The following is a 12,821-nucleotide window of genomic DNA, read 5'->3' on the forward strand; positions in this document are numbered from 1 at the left end:
GAGCTCTTATCTGTCCACGTGTACATGCTCCAGTCTAGCAGGGTTTTCAAGGTAGAACTGGGGCCATGATAGTTGGGGGCAGAAAGCATTAAAGAACTAGAGCAGAGGTTCTCAACCTAATGCTGCGGCCCTTTAATACAGTTCCTCATATTGTGGTGACCCCACAACCATAAAATTATTTTTGTTGCTACTTTATAACTGTAATTTTGCTACTGTTATGAATTGGGTGACCCCTGTGAAAGGGTCATTTGACCCCCAAAGGGGTTGAGAACTACTGTTTTGTCAGTGTTATACTCCACTCTGGCTGGCTGGTCCCTTCCTGTGACCCTTCTTTGAGGGGATGTCCAGTTGTCTACAGATGGGCTTTGGGTCTCCAGCCCCACTTGTTCACTTCAGTATGATTATTTTGGGTCTTCTGATGCCTGATACCTGATCTTATTGACACCTCATGATCACACAGGCTAGTATGCTTCTTCTACGTGGGCTTTGTTGCTTCCCTCCAAACTGGCCACTTGTTAAACTTCAAGCCTTTAAGACGCCAGATGCTATATCTCATAATTGTTGGGCACTATCAGCTTTCTTCACCACATTTGCTTATGTACCCATTTTGACTTCAGTGATTCAGATAGTTAAGGTTTATTGTGCCAACCTGGCCGATAAACACATGTAGGATTAATTGAAGGGCAGAGAGATAAATGACTCGGTGAACCTCACCTTTCTAGTTCTCGGGTATCTTGCTTTGTGATGGTCGGACCAGGGTGCAACTGCCTTAGCCAATTCCCTGCTTCAGCTGACAAGGCCCACTTCCTGCAAGACATCCCTGAGGAGAAGCCACATGGACTTAACCTGATGCAGCCCTGGGTGCTGGAGCAGCCATGTAGAGACCCCTGCCAGCGCTGAGATGCTTACACCGCCACTGGATTCAGACTTTCTACGGACGTTCTGGGATCCTTCTGCATTTCTCATCATTATGTGTGTTTTGTGAGTTTGAGGAGGACTTTGTAGATTGGTGTCGGACATATGGGCTAAGTCAGACTTATGGGCTTGGACTGGACTGGGTTGAGATGCTTTCTGAATGTATACTTACTATTTATATATATAAAACTTTTATATATTTATATATATATATATAAAAAGTTAATATGTAAAACTCTTTCTTGTACATATGTGAGTTTCTGTGGATTTGTTTATCTAGTTTACCTAGACTAATACAGTGATTATGTTGGGAAGGTGAGGGTCACAGAATGCCAGGTTGTTAGAACAATATGTTCTAGCATTTAGAAAGTACTTGAGTAGAGGCCCAATGTTCATCAGCTTCCTTAATACTTAACCTATAAATATATGTACATAGAGCTATATTCCTATCATTATTTATTAATATAGTCAGATATGTACATGTCTGGAAAGAACTAGGAGGCAAGAGACATTTAATTGTACTTCTATATCAATGTGGTTTACAAGCCATGTAAATCACATTCCTGGGTTCAGTTTACAGGTATCTGAGTCCTCTGTCTACTCATATTCAATTCATCACCCTATCTTAGCTGCTGGTGTCACATGATCAGGCCTTGTACTTTGTAAGTACTTAAGATAGGTATGAGGATCTTTGGTGGTGTAATAGGAGCCCTGGTGGCATAGCAGGTTACACATTGGGCTTTGACCCACGAGGTTTGTAGTTTGAAATTACCAGCCACTTTGCAGGAGAAAGACAAGCTTTTTACTCCTCTAAATAGTTACAGTCTCAGAAATGCACATGGGCAGTTCTATCCTGTCTTATAAGTTGGAATTGACTTGATGGCAGTGAGTTTAAGTTCGGTGGTGTAATGGGTTACATTTTGGTTTGCAAACTGTGAGAAGTTAGAAAACACTAGCTACAGAAAGATGAGGCTCTCTACTCTTATCAATATTTACAGTCAGGGAAACCCACAGGGATAGTTTTACTCTGACTCACTGGGTTGATTCGAGTCAGCACCAACTCTACAGAAGTCAGAGAGGTGGCCTAATGGGCTTTGCAATGAGTTGCTAACTTCACGGTCAGCAATTGGAACTCACCAATGTCTGAGAGAGATCAGGCTCTCTACTTCTGTAAAGACTTAAAAGCTCAGAAACCCAAAGGGGCAATTCTACTCTGTCTTACAGAGTCACTATAAAGCAGCTACGGGATAGAATTGAGTTAATGACAGTGAGTTTGATTTGCGTTTTTAAGGTATGTATATGTGTTGTTCTGTCTTTGATCTGGAATTCTACATTTAGAAATTATACTAACCAAGTCTTACTATATCTAATCCTTATGGATATTATAATAAAGAATTCAATTTTGAGTGTTTTCTTGGCTTAGAGTGACTAATAAGACAAAATTTGTGAATCCATCAGGATTAAAGTTAAACTGACTCTAAGAAAACTATCTAAATAGCAGTGGTTTTTGAAAATGAGTGCTTTTAATGTCTCACATGAGAATACAGAGCAGGTTTGAATGATGCTACTGTGGCAGCTTGATGCTGATAGCAGAGCCCTAACCCTTTAAATAAGGAGCCCCAGGGGTGCAGTGGGCTACTTGTTTGGCTGCTCACTCCAAAATCAGCAGTTTGAACTTACCAGCTGCCTCGAAGTGGGCCAAACTTGAAGTTTTAAGCTCCCACACCTCAATAGCAGTTGGGTTGGCTTTTGGTTAAACCTTTTAATCATTTTGTCATTGATGACTTTTAATGTTGGTCTCTCTTAGACAGCATATGTGAGAATTTTGCTTTTTAAATCCAATCTGATCATCTTTGTTTTTGTTTTTAATTTTTAATTTAATTTAAATTTTTTAAAGTTGTCAGTATTTCATTTTACTTTTATACACAATCAATCTTCATGGACGTAGCAGAGAACTTCAATCTTTTTTTCCAATTCTCTTTGTTATTAAATACTTTTATTGGGGGCTCTTACATCTCTTATCACAATCCATACATTCATCCATTGTGTCAAGCACATTTGTACATATGCTGCCATCATCATTTTCTAAGCATTTTCTTTCTACTTGAGTCCTTGACATCAGCTTCTCATTTCCCCCCTCTTTCCCCGGCCCACCCTCCCTCTTGAACCCTTGATAAGTTATATATTATTGTTTTCATATTTTACATTGTCCTCTATCACCCTTCACCCACTTTTTTGTTGTTCGTCCCCTGGGAGGGGGTTATATGTTGATTCCCCTTTCCCTCCCCACCTTTCCCTTATCCTCCTGGTATCTCTATTCTCATTGTTTGTCTGGAGGGGTTTATGTCTCCTGGATTCTCTGTGTTTCAGGCTCTTATCTGTAGCACTGTGCATATTCTGGTCTGGTCTGATTTGTAAGGTAGAATTGGAGTCATGGTAGTAGGGGGAGGAAGCATTAAAGAGATCATCTTTGTTTTTAATTGACATATCTAGACAATTTTCCTTCAATGAGATTCTTGGTTGAACTTTAACATTTCATTTACCACTCCCCAACCGTGCCATGTGTTAGAATTGAATCAATAGTACTGGGGTTGGGGATTGAGTGAATTACTATAACTGCTGCTCTGTTATTTTGGTGGTCACTTCTGGTTTTATAGTAACTATTCCAGGGTAAATTCAAGTGATGTTAAACCACTTCATATATAGTATAAGAAAACTGAATCATCAGTATACTTTCACATATCCTCTCCTGGCATATATTCTACTTTTATATATTCTCTAAATCCCACAATTCATTGTCACTATTTTTGCTTTAAACACTCTATTATCTATTTTAGATATTTAAATAAGCAAAGATTTTTTTGGTTGTTGCTGTTTTATTGGATGCAAACAAATATCTTTCCTGGTCTTTTTCATTTTTTGCACAGATCTGTAGACTTCCATTTAATATTACCATGACCACTTCAACTCCCACCTCCCTTTTGCCTCAAGGACTTCCTTTAACATTTTTGCAATGCATATCAGCTGGTGATGAATTTGTTCAGCTCTTGTATGTCTCAAAAAAGATGATTTTGGCCTTTCTTTTGAAAGTTAGTTTTGATGGGTATAGAATCCTAGGTTTAAGCATACTATAGCTTTTACCTATTGGTTTGCATTGCTTATTGTGTTAGACAGGGTTCTCTAAAGAGATAAAACCAAATTGCTGATAATTTAATATATTTATTTACAAAGATAATTAGATATATAACAAGAAATGAACTGTTAAAGCATATACAGATAAATATATAATACAAGAGATAAACAGTTAAATTATAAAGCACTACAAATGGCTCAATGCAACTCACTCCCGTGAGAGAGAGTTGTGAGACTAGCTGTCCTTCAAGTCTAGTCTGCTGCCAGATCTTCCTCTATTTATAGAGAAAGCTAGGCTATGTCGACACAGCAGCCAATCAGAAGGCAGGTCACCAACTCTGGCCAGGTCACCAACCACCAGTCCCCAGCTCCGGAGATGTCTTAAAGGGACCTCAACTTACAGCAACACAGTCCACAGGGTAGTGTAGCCTTTAAATTGAGGCACAGAACAAGCAAGGCAGCCGCACACTGGTCCGATGATCAAAGAGCGAGAGACAAGAAAGACAAGGCTCACCAAGCCATTTATCTCTCTGCCCTTCAGTTAATCCCACTTGTGTTTATCGGCCAGGCTGGCACAATAAACTATCTCACTTATGATGAGACATCCTCTGGAACTCTTGTCTTTGTTCCTCTGTGTATAATATGCCATCTTTTTGCCAAGATTCTCTCTTCTTTCCTGCTTTTAACATTTCTGAATGTGCTGTGACTTGGGATGATTTTGTTTTCATATTTCTTGAGTTTTGAATTTATTATACTTTTAAAAAATCTCTGTGCTTACAATTTCTATCAAAACTAGGAAATTTTCAGTCATTAAAATTTTTTGTTCTCTGTCCCTTCAGTTCCAAGTCTAATCACTTATATAATAGGATTGTCACACTGCTTGCTTTTTCTCCTTAACAAACTTTACTCCTTGGTTTAGATAGGACCTTCATACTGACTGATATTTTCTCATCTCTGGTCTGCTGCCCTGGTGGTAGTGTTTCAGTGGTAGACATCTCATCTTTCATGGGGGAGATCTGGGTTTAATTCCCAGCACCTGAACACTTGAAGCACAGACCACATGCCTGTCAGTGAAGGTTTACTCAGTGCCACAATGCCGACAGGCCTCAGCAGAAGTTCCAGACTTAAACGGGTTACGAATAAAGATCTAGTAATCTACTTCTAAAGAATCAGTAAATGAAAACCCTGTGGATTCAAGTCCAAATGTATTGTACATGAGATCACCATGAGCCAGGCTCCAACATGAGAGCAATTAACCTTCGGTTCTGTCTCAGGTATGTATGAGGTATGTCCAACAAAGCAAGATAAAATACACAGAAAGTTGAATAAATTTAATATTTATGGTTAACATCTGTAACAGAGTTTGGAGCTATAAGGCTTTGGTCAGTAAGAAATAAAGAGAAGTCTAAAGAATGTTACGTGTAACAGATATAAAGTAGATTGGACATCTAATGAATAAGGCCCCCAGAGCTGAGGTCTAGACTTTGTTGAAGAGAGCCTACCCAGTACTCACTTCATGGCACAGATGCCAAGTTGCACTCACTCAACTTGCTGGATATCTGCCCTCTGAATGTTGCCGGGCATTTTCCCTTTAGGGTGCTCATGAAGCAGTGCTGCCAAACTGCCTCAGGGGATGCTGGGGAAGCTGTTGGCCACTGCATGCTACTAGCCATGGCACATGACATAAGCCTGAAGTAGTTTTGTACAATACATAAATCTAGCACTAGAGAAATTGCTTATGTGGCACGGGGGAGACAGATATATTTCAGGAGCTTGGGCAGTAATAGAAATCAGGAAGAAAGATGTTTGTCCTTTTGGAATGTCTTTCCAGTGATTATATATATGCCAGCTCTTTAAATAATACAGCTAGAAATTCTATTTCCACAGTTCAGGCGCCAGCCAAACCAACCTCACTGCCATTAAGTCGATATCATAGCAATCCTATGGGACAGGATAGACCTGCCTATGTGGGTTTCTGAGACTGTAAGTCTTTAAGGGAGTAGAAAACCTAGTTTTTCTCCCATGGAGCAGCTGGTAGTTTCGAGCTGTTGTCCTTGCAGTTAGTAGCCCAACCAGTAACCCCTACACTACCTCCTCCTTTCAGCTTACTGTTATTGAGTTGATGCTGATTCAGCAACCCAATCGGACTGGGTAGGACTGCTCCTGTGGGTCTCTGAGACTGTAACTCTTTAATGGGAGGAGAAAGCCTCGTCTTTCTCCCTTGGAGCTGTGGTGGTTTCAAAATGCAGACTTTGCTTTTAGTAGTCCTCTGGTAACCTCTAAGCCATCAGGGTTCCTAAAGTTTCTATCAAAGCCCCAGTAGGGTTTTTCTATATATGCATAAACTGATTGATATGGGAAGTCAATGAAACCAGGATTGGAAAAACAATTTGAATACAAAGACTAAAGTTGGAGAAATTGTGCTCTGTGATTCCATTTGTATCCAGAATAAAGAACCCTCAAAATGCAGAAGCACAGAAACAAACAAACAAAAAAACTCAATCAAGAATAGACATAGGACTTGAAGAGACTGTTTATGTGAGTAGACAGATTGATATGAAATAGATGGAAATGTATTCAACATCATTATTAGGAATGCACATGGCACAAGTAGCTTTCCATTGGCTTTTAACCTCAGGGTGGTGGCTCAAACCCACCCAGCATCTCGATGGAAGAAAGGCTTGGGAACTATACATCAAAGCTTGAGTGAAATATACATTAAAATACTAATATATACTTATTACTCAAAAAACCGAAAACAAAACCCTGAGGGCCTTCAAGTCGATGCCAAGTCATCGTAATCCTATAGGTGGAGTAGAACTGCTCGAAATCTGTTTGGGATTAAAAAGCTTATCTTTCTGCTGCACAGCAGCTGTGGTTAGCAGCCCGAGACATAGCCCACTAGGCCACAAAAGCTCACACACTTTCTAGGACAGCGGAAATTCAAAATAAAAATTCAACACCAAATGGGTGCAAGGATGGGGAACAACACAAAGTATTCTACATTGCTTGTAGGGGTACAAAGCTCGACAAAATGGATTGGAAGTTTCTTCTAAAGTTAATCATACATTTAGATATGACCCAACAACTATACAACTCAACATCTGACTCCTTCTTATTCACCTTTGAAAAATGCAAAGTTATGCCCACATAAAGTTAGTACGTGAAATGCTTATAGTAACTATTAATAAATGCCACAAACTGGAAATAACCCAAATGTTCATTGTTCTTTAATGGATGAAGGGATACACACTCAGGTAATGGCAGCATTGATATATTAACCACTTAGCTCTAAATTAAAGCTATTATAACAAGTGGAAACAAAAGTCAATTCCAAAGGGTTGCATACTACATAATTATGTTTATATGGCATCTTGAGGGACGACTATATTGATTGAGAAGAGATCAGAGGTTTCCAGAGGTGGCAGCAAGAGTGATGACAAAGTAATAAATGGCATAGGGAATTTTGAGGGGAGTTCTATGTATTGATGATGGTGAAGATTACATAAATTTATATATATGTTGAATCTTACAAAACTGTACACCAAAGAGTCAACATTACTGTATGCTAATTTAAACATATACATACATATACATACGTAAAATGTTCATGGAAAATGGAATGAAATGATAATGGGTTTTTTCCATTAACTCACTGAAGTCCCCTCTTGTATGTACACACGACACACACACAGAGCTGTTGTTGCTGTTGTTAGATGCCATTGGGTTGGTTGCAGCCCATAGCAACTCTATGCACAATACAACAAAACGCCGCATGGTCCTTCACCATCCTCACAATTGTCCCTTTGCCTGATGCAGCCGCTATTTCCATCTTGTTGAGGGACTTCCTCCTTTTCCCTGCCCCTCCACTTTACCAAGCATGATGTCCCTCTTCAGGGACAAGTCTCTCCTGACAATATACCCAAAGTGTGTGTGTGTGTGTGTGTGTGTGTGTGTGTGCGTGCGCGCGCGCGCGCTCGCTACACTTGAGTTTTTCCTATAGTGTCCTTGTAAGCTGCGTTCAACATCACCACAGTTTCTGTGGCATTTTTCTGGAGCAGGAAACAAAATTTCACAACCGCACGCTGTTCTCTAAATCAACCATCACAATAAACAAGGTTCGAGCGAAACTGCTTCTACCAAAAAATTCACTGTGACTAGAGAGAACTGCTCAGGTGAAGCCTCTGGGTGCACTAACTCAGAGCGAGTTGCTTGATGCTCGCCTCTTTGGAAAAATGCATACTATGCAAGCCCTGCCTGGTGGAGGTTTTTGTCTGTTTTTTGGGGGGTAGCCCCTTGTATATACATACACACACAATAAAAGCTAAATTATTATCCTTATCAATCTGTGATCTGTCCTCTAGGAAAGGGACGTCAACCTATGCAAAATAAGAATTTTATTAGTCGCTCTCCCCAATACCCACCTAAAACTTTCAAATACAAAAATCCATTCCTTAGAATGAGTTTCATTACAAAAGAACAAATGTGTGTAGGTGATGTGTGTGTGTGAGTAAATACAAACACATATACGTCACGTGAATAACAACATTTTCGCAAGGGCATGAGAAGTACACTTGGAGACCATGCTCCAACCACGTCCTAATGACCACACGATCTGCTACTCCAGGGACCCTTCGGCTGCTGCTGTGGCAAAGGTACCACAACTCCTGCGGCCACGTTAAGATAAGGTCCCTTTGTACGAAACTGCTCTTGCTACTGTCTCTCTGCCATCCTAATGGCCACAACCTCTATAGAAAGCGTCCCTCTTTTTGAGTCCGAGACTTGTGCCAATGTATTTGGTAGACTGAGGGTAGGTCACATTCCTGCCTCGCAACTATTCAGGGAGCCTGAGAAAGTGGACATCTAGCATCTTCCTTTGCAAAGCAAGACTTATAATGTAAGACACTCCCCAGGCAGGGGTAGGAAGTCCAAATGTGTTAGGAAACCGCAAGAGAAGATGAATGCCGATTACATGTTTGGGGATTGAAAAACAAGTTTTACTAGAATATAACTTAAAACAACAGGGCAATATAACCACATGGAGCAACTCATGAACAGAGAGTTCTACAGGGCTGGCCCCAATCAGAGCAAAACTGACCACCTCCCTAGAAGTATGAGCTACAGAGGATACCACTAAACCTACAGGTTGGGGAGAGGGGCCAGCCTGCCATGCCTACGCAGAAGCAAATCAAGAAGGAAAAAGAGAGAGTGAGTGTCTAGACCCCATATCAGCACACCAAGCCCTGAGGACCACGTCCCTGCACAGAGCTGTTAAGGCACAGAGAGGATTATAGGGCCGACAACAGCTCCAGACATGATGTCCCCTCACTGGAGCCTACCGCAACAGAGGACAATGCTGGGGACACACGCGGGGAGTTAGTCTGGTCTGAACCCTCCTATAGTGGGGAGAACAAAGAAGGGAACACAACAGATCAGCACCTAGAGTAAAGCAAAGCCACAAATCTCCTGAAAAGCCCCCCAAATAGACTTCAAGCTAGGAGGGCCAGTTCCCAGAATCCCCAAGGCCCACTGGGGAGATATTCATAAAGGTCAGTGGAGAGACCTGGGGTTATGTATGCTGGTTTTTTGCTTTTTGTTAGTTATTTTTTTCTCTTTCTCTTTTGATTCAATTTTTAAAATCTCCATTATTGTTGGTTTGTCTACTTATATAAGATAGACATGGGAAGCAAGCTCAAGGAGAAAGCAATGGGGCCAATGGTTCAAGAGCGATTTAGGGGGAGGAGGAGGCTAGGGAAGAGAGCAGTGACCAAACAAAGCCATAGAGAGGAGAAAAACTAGGGAATTAAAATCAACAACGAGGAGGACGTAGAGATCCTGGGGGGTGTTGGAGCAACAGCAATCTAGCTGAAAGGAATTACTAAGAGGCAGAAGAAGGGCAAGCATGATGGTGGGGCAGGAGGAAGGTAAAAGGAAACAGAGGAAAGATCTAGAAAGTAAAGCTATGGATAGAGGTATAACCACAGGAGTGTATATATGTAAATACATTAATTCATAAAAATAGAGGTATTGGCATATGTACACATATTTATAAGGTAGTGGAAGGGCTTTGGGCCTTTGCTCAAGTCCTCCCTCAATGTAAGAACTCTTTGTTCTAACAACCTGGCTTTCTGTGATACTTACCCTCCTGGCACAATTGCTGATGACAAAATAGGTGTATAAGCATATATGGTGAAGAAAGCAGATGGTGCCCTGCTATCAAAAGATATAATGCCTGGAGTCTTAAAGACTTGAAGTTAAACAAGTGACCATCTAGCAGAGAAGCAACAAGCCCACAAGAAAGAAGCACACCAACCTGTGCAATCATGAGGGGTCGACGGGATTGGGTAACAGGTATCAGAAGAAACAAACATACAAACAAACAAAAACTATATTGTTGAGAACAAGGAGTGTTGGAGCAGATACCCCAAATCCGTCTGTAGACAATGGGACATCCCCTCACAAAAGGTTCACAAAGAATGGATGTATAGCAACAATGAAACACACAATATTCCTCTGGTTCCTAGAGGCTTCCTCACACTCCATTATCATGACTCCAGACCTGCCTTTCACTGCAGGATAGACCAGAGCATGTACACAGGTACAGAGAAGAGCTCACGACACATGGAATCCAGATCAGATAAACCTCTGGGGAACAGAAATGGGAGTAGCAATACCAAGAGGATAGGGGGAAGATGGGAGAGGAGGGGAGGAAGGGGGAACTGACCACAATTATTGATATATAAGCAGCCCCCTGAGGGGGATGAACAACAGAAACCATGGGGAAAGAGAGACAGTGGTCAGTATAAGATATGAAAATAATAATTTATAATTTATCAAGGGGCCACGAAGGTGGGATGGGGGAGAGGAGCTGATACCAAGGCCTCAAATAGAAAGTAAATGTTTAGAAAATAATGATGACAACATATGTATAAATATGCTTGAAACAATGTATGGATTGTTATAAGAGCTATAAGAGCACCTAATAAAATTATCTTTAAAAATAAATTTTAAAAAACCCTTTAAAAACACAAGGTTTTAGACATAAAAGATATAAAGCTGCTTTGCAATATACCTAAATTATAACAGAAACCTAAAACACTGCATTAAAATGCCAACAAGGCCTTCAAATTATGACTATAGTTTAGTTGATTCTCTTCTGCCCCCTCCCCGCCCCCGTCATTCATTCACACTGCGACTCTCTCATCTGTAGAAAGGTAATTGAAAGCTGATGGTACACTTTGCCTGTAGCTCTATGAGAGATAGCTGTGATTACACCAGGGCTCCTGCATGGAAATTTCATGGCAATTTTATAAAACAAAGATAATACAGAAGAAATTGACTTTACTTTTCTTGTGAGTGTACTATTACATTATTTTTCTTCTTTTTTTTAAAGTTTAATTTTATTTTTCTTCTTCTTTTAACCCAATTATTCCCTGATGAATATCTGTCATCATTACTCAGCAGCAATAACATATTTGCTGAATTTTTCTATCCTTATCCAAACAACTCTTATAACAAATCAATGGTTCAGAGAAAGAATGAAATTATCTTAGTGCTTCAGCTCAGAGGCACATTTATTTATTTATTTAGTATTATATTCTAAGGAATGCTTTTTTGGGGGGGCACTTGAAAACTTTTTTATTTCTTCTTCACACTGGAAAGAGCTACTAAAGTAATTCATCTTTTTCTTGTTCTCTGTAGGGTTTGGAGTCATTATCCAAGATATCAGACCATTGATTGATAAGGATATTTACTTAGCTTTTGCTTCAAAATCACCAGGATTTTCTTTCCAGAGATTTCCAAGGTATTTACTATCTTTAGGTTCTGTGACATTTGGTTATCATGGTTAGTAGTGGGTAGGATTACTGTGTGTGCAAGTGGCAGCCATGCCTCATGTGTTTTGTAGCCTGTCTCTGCAGCATGTAGATCTAGGTTAGAGCTGTGTTCAGTGGGGTGTGCCGACCATCCATTTCTTCTTTCCCTCACTCCCTACCTCTCTTCCTCCATCTCTTTCCTCCTCCTCCTCCTTAAAACACGTCAAGTGAAGGCAAGATTCCTCCTCCTCCTTAAAGCAAGTCAAATGAGGGAAATAGTAAGCACCTTTTACAGGTAGTAAAGCTTAGGATTTATATGTCACCTTTGTATCTAAAACAAAACAGAGCTAAAGTCATAGCCGCCAGGTAATTCTGACTGACAGCAATCCAGTAGGACAGAGAAGAATTGCCCTTTTGGGTTTCCAAAACAGTAAATCTTTATGGGTGCAGAAAGCCTGTGCTTCCCCCGGCAGAGTGGCTGGAGGGCTCAAATTGCTAGCCTTGCAGTTATCAGTGCAATGGGTAAATTTAGAGACATAATATTTTTTTTATTTTGATGCTGTTAAACTTGGCAGGGTACTAGCATTACTGGTTTTCCTGAACAGTTCCACACCGACACAACACTGTTCCTCTTCACTCCCCATTGATTTTCTGATAGCCAACTTCAATGATTCCAGGAGTTTCTATCTCTGAGGAAGATATTTGATTCTCTTAGCCAGTCCTTCCTCATTAAAGTGCTTTACTTGACTCTTATACCATGTTACCTGTGCTAGGTCTAGTTGACTAGAGAAACAAATTCAGTGAAACTCATATTTGTGTAAGAGAGAACTTTATATATCAAGAATAATTATAAAGCAAGAAAACATCCAAGCCCAGTCCAGATCAAGTCCTTAAGTCTGAAACCAGTCCATAACAACCCTCTTCAGACTCATGCAGATCACATGTCGGTGGGTGCCGAGT

This window comes from Echinops telfairi, unplaced genomic scaffold (assembly GCF_000313985.2).
Source record: "Echinops telfairi isolate 266 unplaced genomic scaffold, ASM31398v2 ScPeMD7_7406;HRSCAF=8444, whole genome shotgun sequence".
NCBI classification, from domain to species: Eukaryota; Metazoa; Chordata; class Mammalia; order Afrosoricida; family Tenrecidae; genus Echinops; species Echinops telfairi.